The sequence below is a fragment of the Crocuta crocuta genome, unplaced genomic scaffold, assembly GCF_008692635.1.
Source record: "Crocuta crocuta isolate KB4526 unplaced genomic scaffold, BGI_CrCroc_1.0 scaffold16, whole genome shotgun sequence".
Taxonomy (NCBI): domain Eukaryota; kingdom Metazoa; phylum Chordata; class Mammalia; order Carnivora; family Hyaenidae; genus Crocuta; species Crocuta crocuta.
This window is the reverse complement of record NW_027531893.1, coordinates 2,588,471-2,602,335: the sequence shown is the minus strand read 5'-3', so window position 1 is coordinate 2,602,335 and position 13,865 is coordinate 2,588,471. Positions and strand designations below refer to the sequence as shown.

The 13,865-nt window shown below is 37.9% G+C and overlaps 1 long non-coding RNA gene across 2 annotated transcripts in view; it reads right to left on the bottom strand.

Moving 5' to 3' along the window:
* LOC144239300 (uncharacterized) overlaps positions 1 to 13,865 on the bottom strand; it is a 238,106-nt gene that overhangs the window by 110,927 nt on the left and 113,314 nt on the right. The window contains exon 5 of one of the 2 annotated variants that reach the window (XR_013337378.1): positions 11,789 to 12,120. The exons of the other annotated variant lie outside the window; for it this stretch is intronic. This is a non-coding gene — a long non-coding RNA (uncharacterized LOC144239300). Of the gene's footprint in view, positions 1 to 11,788; positions 12,121 to 13,865 lie in introns of those variants that run through there. 2 annotated transcript variants of the gene reach the window in all.

The window sequence follows — 13,865 nt, the reverse complement described above, 5'->3', positions numbered from 1 at the left end:
AATTTACTAGCAATAATACATGGTATCTTTAGAACAGAATTGAATGGGTGTCCTCCAACTGAAGTGATGGGGAAGGTGGGCAAGCTGAATGTAATTATCAAAGATGGCACGTGCCCAGCATCCTGCAAATGACAGCCAGATGCTCTCATGAATGATGAGTTGCTAGGCTTGTTGCTAGATGGATTGTATGTCATTGGCCTTGCAGAACCATAAAATTATCTTCTTTTTCATTATGCAAACTTGTAAAGATTACTCAGGGTTTTTGAAATGAAATTAGAGCAGCTAATGGTAGGTCATATCAAGGATGTTACAGCAATCTGACAGTGACATCTGTCACTCCATTGTGTGCCAGGTTGGATTCGAGGGATTTGGCTAGCAGGAAAATGTCCAGTGATTCCTCACCATGCTATATTTGTCATCCTGCTTTTGGCACTGGCCACATCTTCAGGATGTCACTCAAGTCAAAGAGGGTGATACTCCCAGATGGAGGAGGACCAATGTGTAGTCCAAGCAATAGAAATAGCTGAACACTCTTGCTAAAACCTCCAAATAGGTCTGCAAGGTTCACATTGAACTCAGAATTTAAGCTTTAGTTGGTGAAACACTGAACATATTTTAAAATGTAGTGAAATTGTTCAACTGAAAGTAAATGGATTCAAAAAATCTGCCGGTTGATGGGTCTTTAGTGTACTCTGTTCTGGGAAAATGTTACTCAATTAGTCATTAATTCAACAAATATTTAGCAATTTCATTCCATGCAAACAGAACAGTATTTGAAAGGGCCTGGAAATGAGAAGGGATATGGCAATTTCAAGAAGGAAAAGAGGTAATTCTGGCAAGGACAGGTTGGGACTAAGAAGAAGACATTTACTAGTTTTAAACAAGGATTTGCTTATCATACTGCATTTTCTGGTATATTATTTTGGTACACAATGTAGGAGCATATTGGAGGGGAAGGGAAGAAAAAGTGTGGGGAGAACCACTAGGAGATTATTACAGAATTTGCTGGGAGCTGCACTGGCCTCACTGGATGACAGTCACAGCGAGGAAATGGCAGCGTTTGCACAGCTCCTGCCATGAGAAACGGAAACTCGTATCTCCTTCTGCTACTACTGGCTCATGTTGGAATGAGCCTGCTGGTATTGACCAGGCCTCACAATATTCCAGATCAGACCGATATTCCCCACACAGATTGCTCATAAGGAAAGGCATGTCCCTGCCTTTTCCAAAGAGACTTCAGATGAAAACACTTTGGATGAAAGGCTCTTCCTAAGGGCCTTGCAGATCCAAGACTTACATAATAAAGGGGGCTTGAGTCTGGCCCTGAGACAAAGAGCCTAATTTAGAGTTAAGGGCAGATATCCACCCCCACCCAATTGTTTCTGCCTGGAGCCCTGGCCGCCCCCCACCTCAAGGCATTTGTTATCAACTATTTGGAGTGACTTATTCTGGCCTTGAATATGCTGATTGCTCCCTGTGGAGGAACCTATTGAGGAACTTCTTCTTTTGTGATTATGGGAGTAGAGGTGTCTCCTGAAAGACCTGTTTGACCTCTGCTCACAGAGAAGTAACCTCACCCTTTTATGCTAAACACATTGTCTGATATGCTAAAGATACCTTCTTCCCCATAGGATAAGCATCTAAATCACCTATCTCACTACTGATAAAGGTTATGCAGAAGTCTTCTACAAATCTATGTTCTGGGAAATTCTTACATATCAAAGAAATTTGTTATCAGAAATCATTGTCTAAGGCAAATGCCACTTCTGTGCCATCCCCTACACACTTATAAAATAAAGTTGAGCTCTAGTCAGGGCAGAGATGCCTGCCTGGTGACCAGAAAGACTCTCGGGCCTCTCTCACCCTTCCCTTGCCAACACTGTCCATCCTTCAGGGACCCCTGGACCCCAGCCAGAGCCGGTCTCCGACAAGAAATCTAGCAAGAGGTGATGCCGTGACATAAGATGGTGGAAATGAAACCAAGCGGATCATTTTAAAAGATATTTAGAGAAAGAATGAAGTTAGTAAGGAAATGGGTATGGGTGGTGGCAAGATTGAGAAGAGAAGACAAAAAATGCCCAGGTGGCTGACACAGGTAAGTAGGTAGAAAGCAGTCTTATTTATTGAGACAGGAAACTTAGATGGGAGATCAGGGGAGATGATGAGTTCAATTTAGACATTCAGAGTTTAAAGAAGATGTGGGATATCTAATAGAAATATCCAGTAGGCAATTGCAAATATAAGTAGAAGGTCAAGAAGAAAGACTGGAGAAATCATCATTGGAGCCTAAGATGTGCTCACTGCAGCCATTTTGAATAAAGGAATGGAAAACTTCCTAGGAAAGTACTCAACTAAGACAAGAAAGAGAGAGGGTGATTTTGGATAATGGACAATCAGAGAAGTATTGTAGAGATGTAATAGTCCTTTCCATGGTATGTTGTCTACTTTCAACATATCTCTTGGTTAAGCTCTCATGAGTTTTACTTTAAAAAGTCAACATTAAAAATGTAATAGCTGGGGTACTTGGGTGGCTCAGTCAGTTAAGCGTCTGACCCTTGATTTTGGCTCAGGTCATGATCGCAGAGTTAAAAGATTGAGTCCCATGTTGGGCACCATGCTGGGGGAGGAGCCTGCTTGATATTTTCTCTCTCCCTCTCTCTACCCTTCCCCCTACTGTCTCAAAAAAAAAAAAAACATAGTACTAAAAAGGGTGATTTTAATAAATGTTTCATGATACCCTGAAATCAGGGTGTTGGCAGTCTTGGTAACAGCTGGGTACGCTGGACTGACAAATTGAAGACTTCATGAGACCTAGCACAAATCCCTGAAACATCAGGCATTAGCAGGTCTTGGCTCACATACCCGCAGGCATCACCAGCAGAGGGGTAACTTTACAGAGAGCTTCAGGGATGGCAGAGCCTTGGTGGACATGGGTAGCCTTGACTGGAACTACCACCAAGAAAACAGCAAGTGCTATAGAGTCACCACAATGACTGACTGGGGAAGGACATGTGAAGTTGGGTATGTAGAACTAATTTAAAAGAGAGTTGGCATGCTCTTAGGATGTGGTGGTGATAGAGCCAGACACACTCTCTTTTTACTGTTTTGAGGACCTTATTTTTTTAACGCCAAGCTGGGGCAACCTAAGGTGGGGAGAGACAGCCTCCTTGTTGCCTATCTGTAGTACATATTAGAAAGCCATGCTTTTAAATGTGTTCTTAAGGATGACTTTTATATCTTATATTTCTATTTTAATAATCTAGTCAATTGTTTACAATCTGAATCCTATATTTCATTATCCCCCTAGATTGGTAATTTTAAATGGAAAAGTGTGTCTCAGCTTCTCTTTACAGTCAAATGGAAGGAATTTTGCTAATTATAGTCATGTGATTATATTTTATATCAGGGATAATACTCAATTGAAACAAATCTCCCCACCATGAGTGAAAAGTAAAGATGTGCTTCTCTAATTTAGATTTTAATTTCACCTGATCATTAGTTCATTTTCACACATAAAGTATGTTTTGTCAAATTAATTAATTAGGGCAATTGCTTCTGGTCTCATGTGTCAAACATTATATGAGGTTGGAGAAGTTCTATCAAATTATGTTTTTAATTTGTTAAGAAGCAATATCTGGTGATAAAACTTGCAAAGACAAATAAGAAGCTGCTAACTTTGAATTAAAATACTCAAAACTTCAAATTGCATCATGCTATCATTAAACATTACAGCTGGGCTTTGAGGCTAGGCTCTGCTACTTTGCAATGAAGTTACTTTAACCTCTTTGAGCTTTAGCTTTCTCTTGGGTAAAATGAATATAATACTTGGAAAATATTAAATCAATGTGCTTTTATTTCTTTCTATAAATCAAGTTCCCTTGATGCTACCTCCATTAGGAAGAGGATAGGACACTGGGGGAAAATCCCTGACATATAATAATGAGAAAGAAAAGAAAGCTTTTCTGGCCCCAGAGGAGAAGGTGGGAAAGGGAATAGGTTGTGAAAGAAGGGATCAGGCAGTCAACTATATTCCAAACCACTCCCCCCACCCCATGTGTACAGCCAAGTTCAATCCTCAAGTATTTATGGGAAAGCAGTGATTCATTTTAAAAAGAAGCATGGAGCAGTATATAGGATAAAGTTTCAGTCCAACTTCCTTGTTCAGTCTCTGGAAGGAGATCACCTGATGAGAAACCAAAATGGAGCAGTACCTCAGAATAAAAAATGGTGGCCAGATGATATGAGATGCCTGAAATGAATGCACTGAATGAGACATTTATCCAAGCCATGGGGAGATTCCAGACACAATGAAAGACAAGATTAGGCTGAAGCAGCAGAGGAGATGGATGGCCAAACAGCCTGAGAGCTTTGCCAATATTTCACCACCACAGACTTTCAGCACCACAGCCCATGATGCCTTAGAGCTTATAAGTGCTTCCTCACCAATGAGTTCCCATCCCCATCACAAGAAGGTACATAAAACTTAACTTCCTTCTTTATCTGGAGGCCATCTTGAAAAGGATGAGATGGAAGAAACTATGCAATACACATATTTATAGTGTCCATGAAGGTGGATTGGGAATGTACTAGAAAAGACTGACTTTCTTTTATTTGGTAAGTTATCTCTATTCCCCTCCCCACTACAGTTTGAGGCTCACAAAGAAGATAAAATCAGTTATGAAACATTTTCAAAATTATATACATGTTAGCACTGAGTTACAGGTATAAATTTCCAACCACAATTACTTTTAAAACGTGCAAGCGAAGCTCAGCCAATATTTTTTCCCCTTTTTTTAAATGTTTATTCATTTCTGAGAGACATTCATTTTTCTTTCCTTTTTTTAAATGTTTATTCATTTCTGAGAAACAGACAATGCACGAGCCGGGGAGGAGCAGAGAGAGAGACACACAGAATCAGAAGCAGGCTCCAGGCTCCAGCTGTCAGACACAGGGCTCGAACTCACAAACTGTGAGATCATGACCTGAACTGAAGTGGGATGCTTAACCGACTGAGCCACCCAGATGCTCCCAGCCAATATTTCAAATATTTAAAATATTTGTTAAACATCTAAGAAAGCATTTTTCATTCACATTTTTTCCAGTATTATTGAGACCTAATTGACATATAACACTGTGTCACTGTGTAAGTTTAAGGTGTACAACACAGTGATTTGATATATGTATATATAGTGAACTAGTCATCACAATAAGTTTAGTTAGCATCCATCACCTCATACAGTTATTTTTTTTCTTGTGATGAAAACCTTTAAGAGCTACTCTCTTAGCAAATTTCAAATATACAATACAGTACTGTTGACTATCAGTTGCCATGCTGTGCATTACAACACATCCCTAGAACTTATTTATCTTATAACTGGAAGTTTGTACCCCTGCCCCATCCCATTCACACATAACAAATATTTGTTGAGTTATTAAATGTAATACGGCAAGCTCTCTGGTAGACATAGAGACAGGTGGGCAGGCACAGTGACATGTCCTTGACTACAGTAGTTTGTAACATTGCAGATGGGGAGAATTAATTCAAGTCGACCATCAGAATGAATTAATGCCTCTGGCTGTACTGGCAAACCTAAGTATATCAATGAAAAAGAAATTATATGAAAAGAAGGGAGGTGAAGAGAGGCAAAAGTGTAGATAAGATAGCACGTCATCAACAATTATCCCAACTATCATTCAAGGACATTTTAAACTTCACACCGCCTATGCTCAGGCTTGACCTAATTCTGAAAAGGAGTTTAATGGGGTTGAAACTATGAAGGGCAACAGCATGGCTCACTGGCTCTTCATGAACTGACTCAATATACCCCAAGGAGATTTGCTTTGCTCATGAAATCACATACATCTCTTGAGCACTAAGCATATTCAAGGCTTTTGCTGCTTGTAATGCTAGATACTAAAAGCTAGTCCTAGTTTTGATTTTCTAAATTGAACACGATCTCACAATCTTATAAATCAAAAATGTTATACTTAACAGCAATATTCTCACTCAATTATTTAAGGAGAACAAGAGAGAGGATGTTTATTTTTCTGCAATGCAACAAAATTCATTGACAGGAGCTGTTATTAATGCTTTGGGGTATTTCACCTACCTAACTGCAAACCACTTAATATTTTAATGAGGTTCTTAGATAGAGATTAAGTGACCAGGGATCATTATTAATTTAATGATTTTAAGTTTAAATATTGCAAAAACCTTTCAAACATCAAGAAAGGATCCCAATTCCATAAAATATCTGTAATAAAATTTTATTGAGTTTATTTAAAATTTCTAAAGGAAATGTTGGGGTCCAACCCAGCAGACTGTGGGGTGTGTAGTGTTGAAATTTTCATAGTTTGAGCCAAGGAACGGGTCAAGAGAACTTGTAAACAAAGAACTTGTTCTAACACAAGACCTTGGTTTGTGCAGATGGTCCTTAAATGTGGATGTAGACTAGAGATGAGAAAAGCATTATTTATCTACTGAGTCAGTAAGGGCTTCAGCTAAGAGGCTCATCCCTCATCCCAGGAATACTCAGGAAAATGATTTTAGGGCCAAGTTCCATATACACTACAGCATGGGGAACAGTAATAACTCAACACTAGTTGTCACCTAAATATTGTTATGAATCTGTACTGTAGGAAACAACATGACTTTCTCTGAATTTGCCAGACTTTCTTATATCAATATGTTGATTCCTCTACTTGAAATTCCTCTTCCTTCTGCCTGAAATGGCTTCCTTTCCTTCTGCCCCATCCATCTCATCCTTCCACTTCATGTTACGTATTTCCTCTGAAAAGTGTTCCTCAGCCTTTATCTGTCTATTCTCCTAGGCATCCTCTAAGAAGCTCCATTAAAACACTTTTAATGCTGTATTTCAGTTGTTTGATGGCATATCAGCTCTAGGTTGTGAGCAATGTGAAGACAGAGACAAACCATGCTTTCAATTTTCGTAACTGCAGTGCCTCACAGAGTGCCTGGCACAGGAGTGCCCCAAATATATTTATTGAACTGATTTTTAAAATACCAAAAGTGAGTTTGCATTACCTGAGTGCCTCAATTGGTTAAAGCATCCAACTCTTGATTTTGGCTCAGGTCATGTTCTCACAGTGTCTGGGATGGAGCACATTATTGGACAGTGTGGAGCCTGCTTGGTATTCTCTCTTTCCCTCTCTTCTCTCTCTCTGCCACTTCCCTGCTCACGCACACATGAATGCACTCTATCTCTCTGTCTCAAAAAAAAAAAAAATACAATTAAAATAAAATATTGGGGTGCCTGGTGGCTCAGTCAGTTAAGTGTTTGACTTCGGCACAGGTCATCATTTCAGGGTTCAAGAGTTTGAGCCCCATGTCAGGCTCTGTGCTGACAGCTCAGAGCCTGGAAGCTGCTTCGGATTCTGTGTCTTCCTCTCTCTCTCTCTCTGACCCTCCCCTGCTCATGCTCTGTCTCCCAAAAATAAACTAAAAAAAGTTAATAAAATAAAATATCAAAAGTGAGTCAAACCAGATCACTAAGTAATAGATCACAAAATAGATTTGTATTTATGTACTTCACTTGCACTCTATTCTGGTTAACTGCACAACCAGCACATCCTTCACTGAGCAGGCTCCACACAGCAGGCAACAGTTCAGTGGCTGCTGGTAAGGGGAGGGGCAATGACTACCCAGTGTTTAAAGGAATACTCGGCAAATTTAAAATTCAGAGAATTTCACATAAAAATCCAGATTTCCAAAACCTCTTTAAAGTTGTGGAGATTTGGTGAGGCTTTGTTCACATGTGCACATGGCAACATCCTTGAGGAAGCAGCAGCCTGGAGCAGGAAAGGCTATGGGCAATGGGGCCAAACCGCTAAGATTTATTTTATGAGTTCTTAAACTTAGTACCATATATGCTAAAAGAAATGTTAAGATTACTAAATGTATACTTTAATCCCTATATTGAATAGCAGATAGCTATTCTAGTGTTCTTGTCCCCTACTGGCCCCTTTGGTTTTCAAGCACCTTCTTCAACTACCATACACCAAAAACTGTTACTAAGGACACACCCCTCCCTTCTCCTTACCAAATCATTTCAAATGTAGCTATGAAAGAAAGAGTTCTCTTTGGAAGCAGAGAGGTGAATTACCTCACATAATCTCTTCTTGTCTATTATTGTGAAACCCATCCTCCATGTGAACAAATGTCATCCTAGAGCTTAGACAATCAACCAGAAAATAATTCTTAGTCTTAATTCTTAATCATGACCTCTAACCACCCATCAAAAAACTGAAAGAAAGTAGGCATGAATAAAAGCCTTTCAAAGTCTTAGAGAGAGGTTTCATGTAAATAAATACAAGGTACTATTCATAGATACCACACCTTAAATAACTTTCTCCTTTCAATAGAAAAGAAAATGAAATAGAGCCCAACCCCTGAAAAGCCTGCTGATCAACTTGACTACAACGTGACACTGATTATAGACTTAGGAGGGTTAACATAGCTATTTGGAACCATTAGGGTTTTCATCATTCAGTGAATAGTTTAAACAAGATTTAGCTCTGAGTTAAACTTGTATCTATTTAAAATACAACTTTTGAGACTCTTCACTTACTATGATTATAATAGCCTCTGTGCCTACCAGCCAAGGGAAGATTAACAGCCCATCTCACTCCACACCTACTGAAAGTAAATCCTTTGTGGTCCAGTTCTTTTCTGACCCCCCAATAAATCATCATTCAACTAAGAGTCAACTCAGGCGTGGTCAGTTGAGCATTCTTTTTAATGGAACCATACACCTGTCTGGATAGTGACATTAAACGAGCACATACTCGAGTCTAGCTGTCCATGTTCATTACTTGGCCAAATTACTTAACCTTTGTGACTCAGTTTATTTATTTGCAAAAGGAGAAGGATACCATCACCTACCACTTAGGACTGTATGGATTAATCGGGTCATCTTTGTTAAAGGTCTTAGTGCATGTGCCTGCCAAGTGCATGTGTGCTTCCACGAAATTCCTCCAGCAGAAGCAAGCATCATGCACCCTGGGGCCTCTGCCCAGCACACAGTGGCTGTTTACTAAATACTTGCTAAATGACTATCTGTTACTTTTCTACGGCCTCTATATATTTAGGAAGACACTTCTATAGTATTTATTACATGCTAAATACTGTTCTAGGTCTTGTATAAATATTCACTCATTAAATTCTCAAAACATCCCCAGGAGGGAGGCACTAATATTATCCTTTTTTTCAGAAGAGGAAACTGAGGCATAGCATAGATAACTTGTCTGAGTTGCCCTGCTCTTACTAGGGATTTACACTCAGTCTAATCCCTAAGCCATGCAGAACTTCAGTGTAAGAACTTTACTCAGGCCCAGTGTGTAAGAGTCTCCTGGAGAACCTGTTAAAAGATACAGATTCCAGAGCCCCCATCTTTGATGCTCAAGTATGTAAGGTTGAAGGTGGGATCCAGGAAGGACCACTTCTGCCAGCACCTGGAAGTCTCTGGTGCAGGGAATCACTTTAAAAAATACTGGGCCATACTGATGACAAAACATTAATCTGACTAACTGGCCACTACATTAAATGAATGACAGGAATGAGAATAAGTCAACTTTTAGATCAACGTGATACTTAAATAATACCACTGAATCCCAAATAATACTTTTGTTCCATTTTTGGAATGAAGTCTGGGCTTTGACACACTTCTGGATAAAATAGGATACCCAAGAAAATGCACTAGAGTCAAATAATGGACTGGTAGCAAAATACCAATACTGAAACGCTCAGCCCCCGAGACAGTGTAACCCGTATTGAATTGCAGATGGAAAAGTAGTTCAGCTTTGACAAGAGTCATCTGAAGTACTGTCATTTCTTCATTGTAGAGAAATTACGTCTTTCATTTAGTCATATTTAGAAGGCAGCTGAAATTCTCTGTGTCCGCTCTACACATTTAGATAGAAAAATGTAGAATATACTTGTATAGCAAGGACCACATAATCAAGCTTGATTTCTGGAAGAATGAAAAAATACATGGGCTATCTTTGATTTCGAAGTGCTCATTTTTATGCACTTAATGTTCTAAAACTGGGAATATATCTTACAATCAGTATATTCACTAAATGAATTTTACCTCTCTATCTAAAATGGGATCTTAGAATTGAAGAAATATAGTCACTTACTACTGAGTCGGTTTTTAAATGGTACAGCTTGCAATATATATGTATGCAAATATGTATGTTTTATGCAATAAAGTTATCTTAAGTTGTAATCAAAGAACATGGTTTGTAACTACTATTTTTTAAGTTTATTTTAAGAGAGAGAGTGAGCACAGGGGGAGGGGAAGAGAGAGAGGGAGAGAGAGAATCCCAAGCAGACTCTACCCTGTCAGTGCCAAACCCAACGTGGGGCTGATCTTACGAACTGTGAGATCATGACCGGAGCTAAAATCAAGAGTCGGACACTTATCTGACTGAGCCACCCAGGTGCCCCAACTGTATATATATATAAAAAATATATATATAATATGTATATAAATAATATATATAATATAATACATATATAATATATATATTTTTAAATCCATCCATTTTATTTATTTAAATAAATAAAAAAATATTTATATTTTATAAATATATATAAAATGTATATATAAATAATATATATAATATAATACATATATAATATATATATTTTTAAATCCATCCATTTTATTTATTTAAATAAATAAAAAAATATTTATATTTTATAAATATATATAAAATGTATATATAAATAATATATATAATATAATACATATATAATATATATATTTTTAAATCCATCCATTTTATTTATTTAAATAAATAAAAAAATATTTATATTTTATAAATATATATAAAATGTATATATAAATAATATATATAATATAATACATATATAATATATATATTTTTAAATCCATCCATTTTATTTATTTAAATAAATAAAAAANAATTAGGATAACTAGCCCCAAAACAAGTTCTTTAATTAAAGCAATTTAAATGTTTCTGGTGGTGGCCATTTACAAACTATAAATAATTTCTTTCTCACATTCTCTCTCCACCCCCTATCCTTTCTGCAAAGCTGTATAGTAGATGCTCCTTGGAACATGTTTTAACAGAAAAAGTAAGTGGTGATATTAAGAGATATATTTTTTCTTCTTGTTTATGCTTTTTGATTTTTGGATGAGTCCCAATACAAAGTAACTTGAAATAAAGAATAATAAGAAAGCGATGATGAAGACAAGACATTCTCTAAATACAGTTCTGAAAAATCACCAATGAATCACTGAGCTATGTAAGACTGTTATTAAACAGTTCACGAATGAATGAATGCTAAAAGATTATATTTAACAGGAGGGAATTTTTAAAGTTTATTTATTCATTTTAGGAGAGAGAGACAGAGAGAAAGAGACAGAGAGGGGTAGAGAGACAGAGACTCCCAAGCAGGCCAAGCACTGTCTGCACAGAGACTGATGCAGGGCTTGAACCCACGAATTGTGACATCATGACCTGAGCTGAAGTCGGATGCTCAACTGACTGAGCCACCCAGGTGCCTCTACAAAGAAGGAATTTAAGATCTCCCTAAATTCAAGACCATAATTATATATAAATGATATTTGCAGAGCAGCAAAATTCTAAATATTTACAAAGAAATTACCGGTGCCAAAACATGGACAGCAAGAGTGAAGTTTGTGAAATACAAAGGGGTGAGAAGAAACTCCTAGTCCCATGCATTAAAATAGAATTAATGAAGTGCTCGTTTTATTCATTCATTTTTATGATCATTGAACAAATATTTTTGGAGGATGGAGTTTACAGGCAGTTTCAGTCCTATGAGATCAATGACCATGGCTGGTGGAGTCCTGTAAGTCATGAAGGAAAAGTAACATTTAACCAGGTGGAGGGAGGTAGTGTCATGAGGAGCTAGCATCACCGGTGAAGGGAACGACAGAGCCTGTCTCCAGGGGGAGGGAAAGAGTGGCTCATTCTCCAGGCCGCGAGTTTTCAGGATGGCTTGAACCCAGGAAGCAGCAGGGATGAAGGATGTTGAGGAGGAAGGTGAGGGGACCAGGCAAGCACAACAGTAGTTCGATTTGGGACCAGCTGGGTGGCCGCTGAAGCCTTTAAAACAGGAGAAAGCAATGATAATATACGCATGTAAAAACACCCCACGGGCTTACTTTCGAATTATAGAAAAAGCTGCCACTTTAATTTTTTCTAGAGTATTATTTTTATAATATTTCAAATTTAATGTTTAACTCCAAAGAACTCCAACTCAATACAACCGACTGTTTAGTACAAAACAAAAAAGACTTTCATCTTCGGCATCTTAACAAGAGTATGCTAAAACAAACAAAACAGGGCACACAAACAAAACAATAAAAATGATTTGTTCCTTTTTTACTGTGGTTCTTTCTTGAAACAAAGTAAAGAAAGCAGACGAGTATCATAATGCATCTTGAAAACATAGTTAAATTTAGAGGCGAAAACCCCTAAAGAGGATATCATATTTCAAAGACTAAGCAAATAATCAGAGCATGGTGGAATAAAACTGATTTAACAGAGGTTTTCTAAATGCACGCATGATCTTCAAAAATAGGTTACCTGCAGCTCGGGGATTTCATGAAAGTATTTACCCTTCTTTTCTAATTAATTTTCAAGGCTCTTTCCACTACATTTTCTCCCCTTTCATCTCTAGTCATGATGTCTGCTGTTGAGGGAGAATAAAAGCATGGGGCTTAGTGATGGAGTTCTGGGGAAGAGGAGAGGGCAAAGCATTTCTTCCTGCAGGACTGGACTGACACTAAAGGCAACATGGCATATGGTTTCCAGGTCCCTACATTCTTTCCCATGATTCACTCCTTGATTCATACTTTGTTGTTGGGTATAATCTCTCCCCTTTGACAGTAAGGAAACTCACTCAGAACATCAGGTGTGGACTAGCGCATGAGTTCCAAGCCTTTGATGGTGGTGTCAGGTTATCTTGGTTTCTAAAGACACCCCTGCCTTTCTTTGACCACTTTAAAAAAACTAGTTCTTTCCAAAACTAGTAGAAGCATTCACTCACTAATTCAACAGCTATTTACTGATGCCTATACATGTCACTAGTAAATGTTATTCTCCTAAACTTTCACTTCTAGTATCACAAGATATTTATGCTTTTCTTTTGTGTTGATGAGAAGAATATCACTAGCTACCAGTGATATGTGCAACAAGATGTGCCTACAATAATTCATTCTGTCAGACCTAAAGTTGCCATGTGAGTTGAACCATAAAATCGATAAATGGCTCAAAACAGATATGCAAAGTCACTGGGCTCCAAGAGCCATCAGATTTTATTTTGACCAGCGTAAAGATGTTCTTACTTCTAAAGAAGGGACATGTCTTGTAGAAGGAAAGTTTCTTTGTCATGAAAGCATTAAAAAAGGAGATTTCCAGAGACAAAATCATTTCTCATCCAGATCCATGGGGGTGAGCATCAAGTTATCTGTTGGATCAAGACACAGAAACAGTCCCCTTGGCAGCCATATCCCTATAATAGACACTCATCAGCTTGGCAGAACAGAATGGTATAAACATTTACATCATATAGCCAAACCCTTCTGTTGTGGTCCCTTGTTCAATCTGATTTTCACCAAGGGAGAAGATACACTGGTCAAATTAACGTTAGTATTAGGTCCACCTGGCAATTGTGGTTTTTACTGTGAATTAAACTTTTCCAGTATTTATCAGTCACTTGATTGCTTACTTACCATCAGTAGTTGTCCCTAAATCAATCCATTCAAGAGCACTGGCAAATTTAAATTCTGAGCCTCTTAGCCTAAAAGTCAGTCTCTGGTCTTCAAGGAGTTCGACATGATAAATAT